The sequence below is a fragment of the Nicotiana tomentosiformis genome, chromosome 2, assembly GCF_000390325.3.
Source record: "Nicotiana tomentosiformis chromosome 2, ASM39032v3, whole genome shotgun sequence".
Classification (NCBI taxonomy): domain Eukaryota; kingdom Viridiplantae; phylum Streptophyta; class Magnoliopsida; order Solanales; family Solanaceae; genus Nicotiana; species Nicotiana tomentosiformis.
The window spans coordinates 170,403,679-170,420,372 of record NC_090813.1 but is presented as its reverse complement, the minus strand read 5'-3'; the positions used below and the strand labels follow the sequence as shown (position 1 = coordinate 170,420,372).

Here is a 16,694-nt window from a genome sequence, read left to right as displayed (position 1 = left end):
TAGGGAAAAGACATGAATATGATGAGAAATTAGATATTTTCGGCTCTTTTATAATTTTGGATTAGTGTAATTTTCTGGTTAAAATTATTTATAAAGAATATTTGGAGTTAAAATTATTGTCTTGCATGGTGGCGTTCCATCTTAATAATAAAATATTTTTTAAATGAGTAAAAATAAGAATTTGGCAGTCTGTTAGATTTGTAGAGAAAATATGAGCTAGTCCACTCATAATAAAGACATATTTGGAATTAACTTCAAATGGAGGGTAAAATTTTTCTATTTCCCATAGTTGAAGGAAAAATCAAAACCAATCCACTAGTGACAAGGGTATGTTCAGGAACAAATCTATATATTTATATAATGCAGGGACTTAGCATCGTGACGTGGCGTCCTTATAGATCAGAAATCATCTTTATCTTTTTTCTTAATTTTTTGCCTTTTCCCTCATTTTTTGCCATTTTTATGCATTTAAGAAAACCGAAACGTCACGTCTATTTAGTCAGTTTATGACCCCTCTCGCTTATAACGTCTCATCGATTCCTTGGTGCCTATATCTCCATCTAATATGTCAAGCATCTTCGTAATCTCTACTTCTCCGATTAATCCTGACTGTCCAATCAGATAAATCATCGTTAAAACTCCATGACATTGGCCGGAGAGAATCTCCCTCCAGATGACGCCTGAAGATATTCTCCATCTACAGTCGTGTTCACCGTTCAAGAGCAATCTTTTCTCCACGGATACAACAAACTCTGGTAACTTATAGTTAATTCCGTAAAGGTGTACAAATCAAGTGTGTTTATCTAAGAATTTAGTTGATTTATTGTGTCCTACTCCTGCCTTTTCTATAAATTGAGTGATAGATTACCATATATATTTTCTATTTGATGTAATTTTTATAAGGATTTGACACATTGGTTGCCGTTGATTTACAAAAAAATTGCTCTGGCGGTTGTCATACTTATCATTTATCTCTTTGTATCATCTTTGTTTTGTTTCTCATCCGCTTATTTTTTTATGATATGATGTTTATCACTCATTCTTCTTCTCCAAGTGTGCATAGAATTTTTCTTTTTATCAGTTTGTAAAAGTGTATATGAAATTCAGTTGTTTGCCATCATTCATGCTTTCCTTTTGTTTTTCTACATTGCTCTCTTCAGTATGTTATACATTTTTTTCTTTATTAACAATTTTATAAAATATTTTCTTAATTGAAAGCGGAATTCTTGACTTATATATATTTTGGCAGTTTAAGAAAGGTAAATTCCATTTCAATGTTTGATTTCCACCACTTACTGCTCCAAAGAGTACCTCAAAACTGACCAAAGAGTACCTCAAAACTGACCACTATTTCTCTAACTTATCGGGGTATATGACTCCTGAAAATCTCTCTCAATGTGAAAATAGGTGTATCCATTAAAATATATAGATTGTTTCTTCGCATTATAAGCAACAACTTATTATTGAAAATAACGTTCTTTGCCATATTCAAATATCTGGTTTCTTAGATTACCATAGATATTTTCTATTTGATGTAATTTTATGAGGATTTGACATATTGGTTGCCGTTGATTTACAGAAAAATTGCTCTAGCGGTTGTCGTACTTATCATTTATCTCTTTGTATTATCTCTGTTTTGTTTCTGATCCGCTTATATTGTTAGGATATGATGTTTATCACTCATTCTTCTTCTGCAAGTGTGCATAGAATTTTTCTTTTTATCAGTTTGTAAAAGTGTATATGAAGATCAGTTGTTTGCCGTCATTCATGCTTTCCTTTTATTTTTCTACTTTGCTCTCTTCAGTATGTTATACATTTTTTTCTTTATTAACAATTTTATAAAATATTTTCTTAATTGAAAGCGGAATTCTTGACTTATATATATTTTGGCAGTTTAAGAAAGGTGAATTCCATTTCAATGCTTGATTTTCACCACTTACTGCTCCAAAGAGTACCTCAAAACTGACAACTATTTCTCTAACTTATCGGGGTATATGACTTCTGAAAATCTCCCTCAATGTGAAAATAGGTGTATCCATTCAAATATATGGATTGCTTCTTCGCATTATAAGCAACAACTTATTATTGAAAATAACGTTCTTTGCCATATTCAAATATCTGGTGTCTTAGATTACCATAGATATTTTCTATTTGATGTAATTTTATGAGGATTTGACACATTGGTTGCCGTCGATTTACAGAAAAATTGCTCTGGCGGTTGTCGTACTTATCATTTATCTCTTTGTATCATCTTTGTTTTGTTTCTCATCCGCTTATTTTGTTATGATATGATGTTTATCACTCATTCTTCTTCTGCAAGTGTGCATAAATTATTTTTTTTTTATCAGTTTGTAAAAGTGTATATGAAGTTCAGTTGTTTGCCGTCATTCATGCTTTCCTTTTGTTTTTCTACATTGCTCTCTTCAGTATGTTATACATTTTTTTCTTTATTAACAATTTTATAAAATATTTTCTTAATTGAAAGCGAAATTCTTGACTTATATATATTTTGGCAGTTTAAGAAAGGTGAATTCCATTTCAATGCTTGATTTCCACCACTTACTGCTCCAAAGAGTACCTCAAAACTGACCACTATTTCTCTAACTTATCGGGGTATATGACTCCTGAAAATCTCCCTCAATGTGAAAATAGGTGTATCCATTCAAATATATGGATTGCTTCTTCGCATTATAAGCAACAACTTATTATGATAATAACGTTCTTTGCCATATTCAAATATCTGGTTTCTTAGATACTGAAGTGTACGAATTTTTAGTAATTGTTCTCATATTTTGAGAAGACGTGAAATTTGAATAATGGAGTTCTTATATATTTTGAAGTTGTTCTTAGTTTTCTTTGTTCCGTTTTCTTTGCTATTTGGAGGGATGGTTTAAAAACTCATATGAGGTATAAACAAGAATGAGGACTTAGGCCAAGATGTTGTTGAAAATTTTGATATTGTTTCTTAGTTTTAATGTTGATATATGCAGAGAGTCATTTGGTGTGTATTTTGTGTTCAAGTCATTTTTGATTTGGTAAAACATGTGTGATTTTAATCAATGTCATCCTCTTGAGTAATGTATGTGTTAACCAATTTGATGGTGCTTCATGAATACTGTAATGTACTTTCTCCTTTTATGTTTCCATGGTTTTGGCAAATATGTGTGGTTTTAATCAATGTCTACCTTGAGTAATGGATGTGTTAACCATTTCCATTGTGCTTCATGTGTACTGACGTACTTTTCCTTGTACGTTTCTTATGTGTTAGTATTTTTAACACTTTTATTAAAAAAACATAATTTCATAAATTTATGAGTTTTTTTGTCACAATTGTGCTTGAAGAGGGAACTAACGTAAAGACTCTACTTGATTTGGAAAAATCTGATTTTACATTGATTTCATTTCACAACACTCAGAGGAGTGCATAAGACATGGCTCTTCTATTTTTATTTATTTTTGTATGCATTGGGTTATGCATTTTTTCATTACTCCATGGCCTTTTGTATTTATCTTTTCTTCCCAGAATTTTGCCTTTTCTCCTTAAAATGATGAAAAAAGGTACGTAATTCATTTATGAGTATTCAGTAGTCACTTTTTAAAAAGGTGTTTCACTTATGAACATCCAATAGCCACCTTTTAATATCATCTTTAATATGCAGCGCCTCCTTAAGTCCCTTCGGGGACATCGATCCGATATTACCCCCAAAAAAGTGTTTGTGCCTTCTTCGATGACTAATTTATGTTTGAAACCGCTCTTTGCCTTTCTCGGCGAGTAATTACTGTTTTGAGTCTTGAATTTGCAGTTAAATATAATCACTACATGAAAAAAGGTATTATGCACTACAGATGTTGAATTGGGCTAAATATTATCACATAGTGGTTACGCCTCTGGAAATTTAACTGCAAAACACATTTTTTTTCAAAACGTCAAAGATGCATAAAAAAAGAGAGAAGAAAAAGGTAGAACCTACAATGTCCATATACCAATATGGATCGATCCATTCAATATCATTCAGACAAGAACAAAACCAAGTGAAGCGACTATTTCTTGGCATGACAAAGCCTCCAACAATTGACACGGAGTGGTGTGGAGCTGGAACTGAAGGTCATGCATATGGATAGAGCTAACAAATTTTGTTCCATAGGAGTGGTATATAGTTGTTCTACTTTACTACATACATTAATTAATTGTTGTAATTTAAGAATCTTTTACCTCTTCATTGGCTTACGATGTTATGGTGATAAACCTAGCTAAATATAGCATTAATTTTAGGCTTTCTTGAGATATGAAATAATACTATCTTTTTCTGCGTCGCAAGGTTTCTCTTATATCAGGTTGAGTTATATGCTTTGTGCCCATCGAAAAGTTTACATATAGTAAAAAAAAAATGACAATGAATTAGAGAGAGAGAAGAGAAGAGAATGTCTTTATTACTATAATGCACTATATAGTATTTTCTCTAAATTTGATAAGTTAAATGATTATAAATTTTCTATTATAAGGATTTTACCAAAATTAGTTTATTTTTTCTTTTGTTGAAACTACATTCTCTTAAATGATTTTCATTTTTCAATGTTCTATTTGGGAGTTAGTCAAGTGGGTAAACAAATATTTGAATTAGATATGTTGAAATATTTATAAGTATATATAATGCATGAAAATTATGTCTCTTCTATCTCGATAAGTTATCAATTTGATCATATAATATATTCAATAATTTTTTTCTTTTATGACCGCGCAAAGCGTAGACAACTTGACTAGTTTAAAATAAAGAATTTGCTCTACTTCTCATAGTTAAGGGGAATATTTGGCCCATTTTTCATAAAATAAATAATCAAAATAGATATGTCTTGAAATTTGGATTTCAAGTTCGTGCATACAACACAAAAATACTGCATATGTCCCAATTTATGCCGCTCACTTTCCTCTTAAGTATGTTCTAAGAAGAACGTCATGTTTCTATATTTAAAAATAATTAACTTTAAAAACTTCTAGCTTACACTTAATGAGATAATGTACAGCCACACAAATCTTTCTAGCTTATTTTATCACATCCATTTAATTTTTGTATTTATTTCATAAACTCTTTGCCCGATCAAATGTGTAACGACCCGATCGGTCCTTTTGATCTTTAAGGTTCCGTTCAAAGGTTTGAGGTCTTGAGTGACTTCATATTGTGTATTATGACTTGTGTGCATGATCGGATTTGATTTTTCGGATGACTTTAGGGGTTTAAGTTGAAAATGTTGACCGAGGTTTGACTTTTGTGAAAACGATGCCGGAACGGTATTTTGATAGCTCTGATAAGTTTGTATCGTAATTTTGGACTTCAGTGTATGTCCGTAAGTGAATTCGGAGGTCCGTAAGTTGATTTGTGTTGTTTTGCCGAAAGATGGCAATTTAAAGGCTTAGAATTTTGATAAGTTTGACCGTAGGTGTCACGACCCGGAATTTTCTTCCCTTGGGACCGTGATGGCGCCTGACATTTTACTTGCAAGGCAAAATAACATTAGATTAGTCTTAAGTCATTTTTAAACAATTCAAATTTAACTGATGTAAGTTATTGAAATATCTAAGATAAACTGAAATAAAGTGCGGAAAGCCATAACAACTGAAATATATAAGTACATTCCCGAATCTGATATCACAAGTTCACGAGTTACTACAATAGTACAGATAAAGCTCTGAATAAAAGTAAAGATGTCTGAAGGAAAGTACACAACTAACATAAGGAAGAAGGGGACTTTAGGAGCTGCGAACGCCGAGCAGCTGTACCTCAAGTCTCCACTCAATGGCTGACCCGAGAAATCTACAGACCGCCGCTGGGACCGACACCAAAATCTGCACAAGAAGTGCAGAGTATAGTATGCGTACAACCGACCCAATGTACTCCGTAAGTGTCGAGCCTAACCTCGACGAGGTAGTGACGAGGCTATGACAGGACACCCATGTAATTAAATTTGTGCAAGAAGTAAGTTACGAAACAGTGACAAACACAGAGATTTACAATATACAAACTGGGAGGGGACATGCAAAAGGGGAAAAATATGATAGCTGCAATAGGAGTAACATCACGTAACAGCCAAATAAATCATCAACAATGAAGAAAGATGAACCGATGATATAAAAATGGCACGGCACCACCATTTATGCTTTTACTCTCGTCCTTACCATAAATGATGACATAAGTAATATGAAATGGCACGGCATCACCCTTCGTGTTTTTACTCTCTTACTTACCACAATATACTGAATAAATGATATAAATGGTACGACATCACCCTTCGTACTTTTACTCTCTTCCTCACTATGTATAAATCAATAAATGAGGTAAATACAATAACACGACATCACCCTTCTGCTTTAAGACTCTTCCTCACCATAGAACAAAGATAATACAACTTTGAAAAGTAAATAATGCGTTGATTTGTATTTAACGTCAATATGATGACAAGGTACCAATTTCAACTTCCAAAATACTCAAAAATTACTAGATGATCAATAGATCCGGAGATAATGATCAAATAAGTAAAAACCTATCCTAAGCATAGATATAGAAATTAAAAAGGACAATAAATCACAAGGAAACAAGTTTCACCCGCATGCTTTCACTCAACAAAAACGCATAGGTACTCGTCACCTCACATATACGTTGTACCCACGATACTTACCTCGCTCCGCAATCAACTCAAAGTTAAACCACTGCCTTGCCTTTCGAACAAGCCTCCAAATCAACCAAATCTAGCAAATTATTAACCAGACGATTCAAAATAAGACTTAGAACTACCCACGAATAACAAGGGGTTCAATTTAGATCATTATTGAAAAAGTCAACAAAAGTCAACCCTAGGCCCGCTTGGTCAAAATCCGAAATTCGGACCAAAACTCGATTACCCATTCACCCCCGATCCCGGTTATGTAATTTGTTTCGAAATTCGACCTCAATTCGAGGTCTAAATTCCAAATTTATAAAAATTTCCAATTCTAACTAAATCCCTAATTGGAAAGAAATAGATTGAAGTCACTTACCAATGAATTTAGGAAGAAAAACTCTTGGGAAAATTACCTCTAAGGTATTTAGGGTTGAGAATTTGAAGGAATGAGCTAAAATCCCATTTTCTCCCTCTTTTACCAGCTGTAGTTATCGCAATTGTGACATAAAGTTCGCAATTGCGATGAATCCTTCGCAAATGCGAAAAACTACTGAGCATGTTGACATCGCAAATGCGACAGTTTTGTCGCAAATGCGAACTAAGGCTGCCGCAAATGCGAACAAATGACTCGCAAATGCGAGTCTGCCTCAGCCCTTCCTTAGTCGCAAATGCGACTCAAAAGTTTGCAAATGCGAACCTGCCCCCTTTTGCATCTGCGGACTTCACTTCGCAAAAGCGAAACTAACCCAGCCCCCACCCTCTTTGCAAATGCGAGCGTGACTTCGCATTTGCGATCAAGACCTTGAAAATGCGAGATCTGCAGACCTGATGCACCAATAATCTTTTAAGTTCAAATATTACTCTGTGGCCTATCCGAAACTCACCCGAGCCCTTGGGGCTCCAAACCAAACATGCACACATGTCCAAAAACCTCATACGAACTCGCTCGCGTGATCAAAATACCAAAATAACACCTAAAACTATGAATCGTACATAAAAAAAATGAAATTTTCAAAAAAACTTAAGAAGTTTTAATTTTTCAACCGGACGTCTGAATGACATCAAAGCAACTCTGTTTTGCACCAAATTTTGCAGACAAGTCATAAATACTGAAATAGACCTATACCAAGTTTCGGAACCAAAATCCGAACCCGGTAGTAACAAAGTCAAACTATGGTCAAATTTATGAATTCTTTAAACCCTTAAACTTCTAATTTTCAACAAATGGCGATAATTCAAGTTAGGGACTTCCGAATTCGGTTCTGGGCATATTCTTAAGTCCAAATCATGATACGAATCCAGTGAGACCGTCAAAACACAGATCCGAGTCTATTTGCTTAAAACGTTGACCGAAGTTAACTCAAATGAGTTTAAAAGCATGGTTTCACATTTTAATCAATTTTTACATAAAAACCATCCAGAAAAAGACACGGACTGCACACGCAAATCGAGAAAGGCTAAATGGAGCTATTCGAGGTTTCTAAAGAAAAAAATGAAGGTTAAAACCATAAATGACCTATTGGGTCATCACATTCTCCACCTCTAAAACAAACGTTCGTCCTCGAACGGACATAGAAAAGTACCTGGGCTAGTGAAAAGGTGTGGATATCTACTCTGCATGTCCGACTCAGACTCCCAAGTGGCTGCCTCGATTGGCTGACCTCTCCATTGCACTCGAACTGAAGGATAACTCTTAGACCTCAACTGCCGGACCTGCCGGGCTAGAATAGCCACCCGCTCCTCCTCATAAGTCAAATCCTTGTCCAATTGGACTGAGCTGAAATATAACGGCAGCACACCGTGAAGACGGATGATCTCGTGGATGTAGATCTCAGCTAACCGCTCCGAAGAATAGGTAACTGCTACTGAAATGAAATGTGCCGACTTGGTCAACCTATCTATAATGACCCATACCACGTTGAATTTCCTCTAGGTCTGTGGGAGTCCAACAACAAAATCTATAGTGATACGCTCTCACTTCCACTCAGGAATCTCTAACTTCTGAAGCAGACCACCGGGTCTCTGATGCTCGTACTTTACTTGTTGACTATTTAGACACCGAGCTACATATGAAACTATATCTTTCCTCATTCTCCGTGACCAATAATGCTGCCGCAAGTCTTGATACATCTTGGCGGTGCCCAGATGAATAGAATATCGAGAACTGTGGGCCTCCTCAAGAATCAACTCATGAAGTCCTTCTATTTTGGGCACATAAATACGACCCTGCATCCCCAAAACCCCATCATCTCCAACAGTAACCTGCTTGGCACTACCGTGCCGTACTGTGTCCTTAAGGACAAGTAAATGAGGGTAATCATATTGCCGCTCTCTGATGCGCTCATACAAGGAAGACCGAGCTATTGTGCAAGCTAGAACACGACTGGGCTTTGAAACATCTAACCTCATGAACTGATTGGCCAAAGCCTAAACATCTGATGCAAGCGGCCTCTCACCAACTGAAATATACGCAAGGCTACCCATACTCACAACCTTTCTACTCAAGGCATCGGCCACCATATTGACTTTCTGGGGATGATACAAAATGGTGATATCATAGTCTTTCAACAGCTCCAACCACTTCCTCTGCCTCAAATTGAGATCCTTTTGTTTGAATAAATATTGTGGACTCTGATGATTCATGAATACCTCTCACGACATGCCGTAAAGATAGTGCCTCCAAATTTTCAGCGTATGAACAATGGCTGCCAACTCTAAGTCATGAACATGGTAATTCTTCTCATGAACCTTCAACTACCGCGACGCATATACAATCACCCTGCCATCCTGCATCAATACTGCACCGAGCCCAATACGAGATGTATCGCAATACAATGTGTAAGATCCTGAACTTGTGGGTAACACCAACACTGGCACCGTAGTCAAAGCAGTCTTGAGCTTCTGAAAGCTCGACTCACACTAATTCGACAATATGAACGGGGTACCCTTCTGGGTCAATCTAGTTAATGGGGCTACTATAGATGAAAACCCCTCTACGAACCGGCGGTAATAACCCGCCAAACATAGGAAACACCGGATCTCTGTAGCTGAAGTAGGTCTAGGCCAGTTCTAAACTGCCTCAATCTTCTTAGGATTCACCTTTTTGCCCTCTACCGATACAACGTGCCCCAAAATGACGACTGAATCTAACCAAAACTCACTCTTTGAAAACTTGGCATATAACTGGCTATCCCTCAAAGTTTGAAGCACAATCCGAAGATGTAGCTTATGCTCCTCTCGACTGCGGGAGTAGATCAAGATATCATTAATGAATACAATCACAAAAGAATCCAAATAGGGCTTCAACACCCGGTTTATCAAATCCATAAATGTTGTTGGGGCATTTGTCAACCCAAATAACATCACTAGAAACTCATAATGCCCATACCGAGTCCGAAAAGCCATCTTATGGACATCAAATGCCCTAATCTTCAATTGATGGTAGCCAGACGTCAAATCAACCTTGGAAAACACCTTAGCACCCTGAAGCTGATCAAATAAGTCATCAATCCTCGGCAACGGATACTTGTTCTTGATTGTGACTTTGTTCAAATGCCGATAATTTATACACATCATCATCGATCCATCTTTCTTCTTCATGAACAACACGGGCGCTCCCCAGGGCGAGACACTAGGTCTAATGAAGCCCTTATCAAGAAAGTCTTGCAACTGCTCCTTCAATTCCTCAAACTCTGGCAGGGCCATACGGTATGTCAGAATAGAAATGGGCTGAGTGCCTGGAGCCAAATCAATACAAAAGTCAATATCTCTGTCGGGTGGCATCCCCGACAGATCTGCAAGAAACATCTCTGGAAACTCACGAACAACTGGTACTGAATCCATGGAAGGAACCTTCGTACTAGAATCACGAATATAAGCTAATTAAGCTAGAGATCCCTTCTCGACCATGCGTCGAGCCTTCACATAAGAGATAACCCTGCTGGTAGAATGGCCAGGAGTCCCCCTCCACTCTAATTGAGGCAACCCCAGCATGGCTAATGTCACCGTCTTGGCATGACAATCCAATATAGCATGATAAGATGACAGCCAATCCATACCCAAGATGACATCAAAATCTATCATATCAAGAAGTAGGAGATCTATGCTAGTCTCAAGACTCCCAATAGTAACCACTCACAAGCGATAGACACGATCTACAACAATAGAATCTCCCATAAGTGTAGACATATACACAGGAGCACTCAAAGAATCACGAGGCACAACCAGATATGAAGCAAAATAGGATGACACGTAGGAATAAGTGGATCCGGGATCAAATAGAACTGAAGCATCTCTATGGCAAACTGGTACCATACATGTGATAACGTTTTCAGATAATTCGGCCTCAGGTCTAACTAGGAAATCATAACATCGGGGATGGGTCCCACCACTCTGAACCACGTCTCTAGGACGACCTCTAACTGGCTGGCCTCCACCTCTAATGGCCTGACCCCCTAGTGGCTTGACCTCCACCTCTGGCTGCCTTACCCCTGCGTCTAGCTAGTTGAGCGGGCAGTGGATCAACCGGTTCTAGAACCATGGCACGAGAACCCTACTCCTGCATGCTGCCCGGTGCCCATGGGCAAAATCTAGCAATGGGCCTCGGATTACCACAATTATAATAGGCCATCAGCTGCTGTGACTGTTGGCCCCAGAACTGGCCCTGTCGACCTGGGTAACCACCCTGATAACTCTGGAGCGGAGGTGTACTAATAGGAGTTGGTGGTGCACTATAGGCTAGCTGGTCGGGATGATACACATAAGGACCGCGACTTCCTGAAGCACTATGAGATTCCTGGAGCGCTGATTGAAATGACCTGAGAGGATGGCCTCTACTAAAAGTGCCCCTATCTCCAGACTACTGAGCCCACCGAAATGACGAGGCCTCTTAACAGACACCTGCCCCCTCTCTTGAGCAAGAACTATCTCGATCCGCCTAGCAATATTTCCAGCCGCCTGGAAGGAAATATTACTCTCGGTCTCCTTGGCTATTTATAGCCTGATAGTGTAAGTGAGTCCATCAATAAATCTACTCACTCTCTCCCTCTCAATAGGGAGTAGGATAATGACATAGCGAGCTAGGTCCACAAAACGGGTCTCACACTAGGTAACACTCATACTACCCTAGTGGAGACGCTCAAGCCTATCACCGGCCTGTGCCACAATTATCGACTGAACTACCTCGACTGGCGGGGCTGCTGGAGTTTGATACTAGGGAGCCATTTGCTCCGGAGTGTGAGTAGCGGGAGTCTGCGCTCCTCCCCTAGCCTGAGAGATGGCTGGTGCCACCGAAAATGTGCCGGCATGGGCCACACACTCCATAAGGCCCACCAAACGGACTAGAGCGTCCTAAAATACTGGAGTGGCTATGAACCCCTCCGGGACTTGAGTTGGTCTAACAGGCACAGTATGAGCTAGAACCTCCTCATCAAAATGTACCTGAGGCTCTACTGCGGGTGCTACTACCCGAGCTCTAGGCTGAGCTCTGCCTCTGCCTTGGCTTCTACCTCTGCCCCTAGTAGGACTTGCCACCGGGGCTCCGGTTGCTGTCAAGCTGTAGATGCAGTATGTGTTCTCGCCATCTGCGAGAGAATAAGAATAGAAGAGTTCAATTACCAATGATAGAATACAAATCGCATGACAGAGAAGAATAGAAGTGAAATTGTTCCTAAACTTCATAGCCTCTGGAAGATAAGTACAGACGTCTCTGTACCGATCCTCCACACTCTACTAAGTTTGATCGTGACTCGTGAGACCTATGTAGCCTAGTGCCCTGATACCAACTTGTCACGACCCAGAATTTTCCACCCTCGAGACCGTGATGGCGCCTAACATTTTACTTGCCAGGCAAGCCAACGTTAGATTAGTCTTAAGCCATTTTTAAACAATTCAAATTTAACTGATGTAAATTACTGAAATATCTAAGATAAACTAAAATAAAGTGTGGAAAGCCATAACAACTAAAATATATAAGTATATCCCCGAATCTGGTGTCACAAGTGCACGAGCTACTAGAATAGTACAAATAAAGGTGTGAATAAAAGTAAAGTTATCTAAAGAAAAGTACACAGCTAAGATAAGTAAGAATGGGACTTTAGGGGTTGCGAACGCCGAGCAGTTGTACCTCAAGTCTCCACTTAATAGCCGACCCAAGCAATCTACAGACCGACGCTGAGACCGACACCAAAATCTGCATAAGAAGTGCAGAGTGTAGTATGACTACAACCGAACCAATGTACTCCGTATGTTTCGATCCTAACCTCGACGAGATAGTGACAAGGCTATGACAGTACACCCACGTAACTAAACCTGTGCAAGAAGTAAGTATACAAAACAGTGACAAACATAAAGATATACAATATACAAACTGGGAAGGGACATGCGAAAGGGAAAAAATATGATAGCTGCAACAGGAGTAACATCACGCAACAGCCAAATAAATCATCAACAATGAAGACAGATAAACCGACGATATAAAAATGGCACGACACCACCATTCGTGCTTTTACTCTTGTCCCTACCATAAATGATGACATAAGTAACATGAAATGGCACGGCATCACCCTTCGTGCTTTTACTCTCTTCCTTACCACAACATATTGAATAAACGGTATAAATGGCATGGCATTACCCTTTGTGATTTTACTCTCTTCCTCACTATGTATAAATCAATAAATGAGGTAAATGCAACGACATGGCATCACCCTTCGTGCTTTAAGACTCTTCCTCACCATAGAACAAAGATAATACAACTTCGAAAAGTAAATAATGCGTTGATTTTTATTTAACGTCAATATGATGACAAGGTACCAACTTCAACTTCCAAAATACTCAAAAAATACTAGATGAGTAATCGGTACAGAGAGAATGATCAAATAAGTAATAACTTATCCTAAGCACAGATATAACAATTAAAAAGGAAAATAAATCACAAGGAAACAAGTTCCACACGCATGCTTTCACCCAACAACAACACATAGGTACGTTACCTCACATATACATTGTACCCACATATTTAATCACATAAAAAATAGGAAAATAGGTCCTAATCCCTCAAGTCAAGGTTAACTATGACACTTACCTCGCTCAATCAACTCAAAGTTCAACCACGGCCTTACCTTTCGAACAAGCCTCCAAACCGACCAAATCTAGTAAATTATTAACCAAACAATTCAAAATAAGCCTTAGAACTACCCACGAATAAAAAGGGGTTCAATTCAGATCATTATTGAAAAAGTTAACAAAATTCAACCCTAGGCCCACTTGGGCAAAACCTGAAATTTGGACAGAAACCCGATTACTCATTCACCCCCGAGTCCGGTTATATAATTTATTTTGAAATCCGACCTCAATTCGAGGTCTAAAATCTAATTTTATAAAAATCCCAATTTTAACCAAATCCCTATTTTCTACCATAAAAATCCTAGATTTAATGTTGAAAACTTATGAATTGTAGTGGGTAATTGAAAAGAAACAGATTGAAGTCACTTACCAATGAATTTAGGAAGGAAAGCTCTAGGGAAATCGCCTCTAAGGTGTTTAGGATTGAGAATTTGAAGGAATGAGCTAAAATCCCATTTCCCCCTCTTTTACCCAGCTGCAGTTATCGCAATCGCGACATAAAGTTTGCAATTGCGATGATCGCAATTTACTCAATCCAACTTCAACTTCACAAACCCTAGGTCGCATTTGCGACTGGACATAAAAGCCGAGGGACATGAGTTTGGTCTCATTTTCATATTTTGGAATCCTTCACTCAGTAGAAGATAATTTTGAGAAGGGGTTTTCATCTACAATTAGTGGGTAAGTGATTTTGATCAATTTACAACTATTTTACATGATTATATGTGAGTTTTAAGATCAAAATTATGAGAATCAAAGTAAAATGTTGAGAAACTTTGTCTATGTTTTGAAAAATGAGAATTTGAGAGTCGATTTATGCTCAGATTTTGAAATAAAACACATATATAGACTCGTGGGGTTATAGGTAGTCGCGATCTACCCTTGGTCACGGTCTTTGACCGGGCGGGACCGGGGTTGACTTTTGAAGAATTTTGCAAAGATCATAGCTTTATTTATTGGAATTCATTTCTCTTGCAATATTTGATGTTATTAAGTTGATTTTGGTCAGATTTGAGCCGAGCGAAGGTGAATTGTAAAGGAAAAGCTACTTTAGAGTGTTGATTGAGGACTTTTGAGGTAAATATCTTACCTAACATTGTTTTGGGGAATTATCCCGTAGGGATTGATTTGTTTTCCCTATTTGAACTACGTGAAAGACGTGTACACGAGGTGACGAGTGTGTACACGGCTTATATGTGAAAATTTGACCGGTTTAGACTCTTAGGTTCTTATGTATATTAAAATAAAGTTGTCTTATCATGTTATATCCTCCATTGCTAAATTTTACCTTACATGTCTTATTTTGAAGTTTATAGGTTCATATTGTACCCTTTATTGCCAAATATACTCTTATATGCCTTAATTGAAGTTGTTGCCTCTTTTTTTGCCATGTTATCTCTTCCGTAGTTGATTATACTTAATTAAAGTTATATGTTATCTCTTCTATTGTTGACATAACCTTATTTGAAGTTATTGTTATATGTTACCTCTTTCATTGTTGACTTATTCTTATTTGAAATTATTGGTACATGTTATCTCAATATTGTTGAGTTACTCTTATTTGATATCGTTGTTACACATTATCTCTCTCATTGTTGAGTTATTCCTATTTGAAACCATTATTACTTGACATGTCTTTCATTGTATTCTTTCATTTCTTTATGTTTGTAATTCTTGTCTTGATTTACTTGTCATACTAACGTGTTATTATTGTTGCTTTTGTACCAGTGTTGTTGAGCCGAGAGCTATGTGTGGTTGTGGTATTGAAATTGTTTTGAGGAAATATTGTGACATATGAGCACATGTGGTGCGAGTTGCTATATTGTGTTGTTAAGTTTGGAACACGTGATATTGTTGAGAGGATTGTCGGGGTGTTCACACGTATGTTGTCCGTAGCTATTGTTATTATTGATATTTGCACATGCGGTGTTACAAGATGGGCCATATATGTGTGTTTGTGCATGTGGCAAGACAAGGTGGGATGATTATATGCGCGTGTGGCGAGACCAAGGCGGGCATATACTTTATTATTACGCACGCGACGAGACAATAGGGCTATGTCGGGGGTGAATTGTGATGTCCTGGGGGCATTGTTCTTGATAATATTTGTGTAGTGGTGTGCCTACGATGTGTGAGTCATACATAATACTATTTCGTTGTCTCTGATCTTACTTGTTGACTCGAACTGTGATAGAACACTCGCACAAGCATACACCGTAATTAGTCACTCATATCAGTCTAAGAAGATGAACCTTGATGTTTATTGATCATTTATATGTATTCTTGTATACCTGCCTTCTGTGCGTGAGTTGCACCTATAGCATGTGAGTTATCCGTGTGGATATGAGATATTGTTACTTCTAGCACGTGAGTTATCCGTGCGGATATGGGATATTGTTACTTTCTTAGCACGTGAGTTGTCCGTGTAGTTATGAGGTATTAATGGTATTGACACGTGAGTTGTCCGTGCGATTGTGATTTGTGATGGGGGCACAAGATGCCAAGTGATTAGGGTTCGTGATTTGGAACCCATGATTTGTGATTATGAGGTGTGGTACCTCGGAGAAATTTCTGTATAAACCTTATGTAAAAGCGGTTGTTTTATTGGGTTGTTAATTGTTTTACCTTACTTGGTTTCACCGGACTTTAACTGCATTCCGCTTACTTTACGGCGTTATTACCTATTGCTCCTTGTTGTTTCTAGTTCTTAATGCCAGTATTGTAATATTATTCTTACCATGTTTAGCTTTATATTGTTCCTTGTTAGTTTTATATTCATAATTGTACAGGTTATTATGTCTAGTAGGTGTCTTGACTGTTCCTCGTCACTACTCCACCGAGGTTATAGCCTGTTTGGCCAAGCTTCTCAAGAGGCCAAAAGTATTTTTTTTTCTCAAAAGCACTTTTTTTTTCCTAAC

General features: G+C 37.8%; 1 long non-coding RNA gene across 1 annotated transcript; it reads left to right on the top strand.

Moving 5' to 3' along the window:
• Window positions 1–473: 473 nt before the first annotated feature.
• On the top strand, window positions 474–4,309 carry LOC117273468 (uncharacterized). The gene is made up of 2 exons (XR_011414385.1): window positions 474–755; window positions 1,894–4,309. It is a non-coding gene; the product is annotated as an uncharacterized lncRNA (long non-coding RNA).
• The last annotated feature ends 12,385 nt before the right edge of the window (window positions 4,310–16,694 follow it).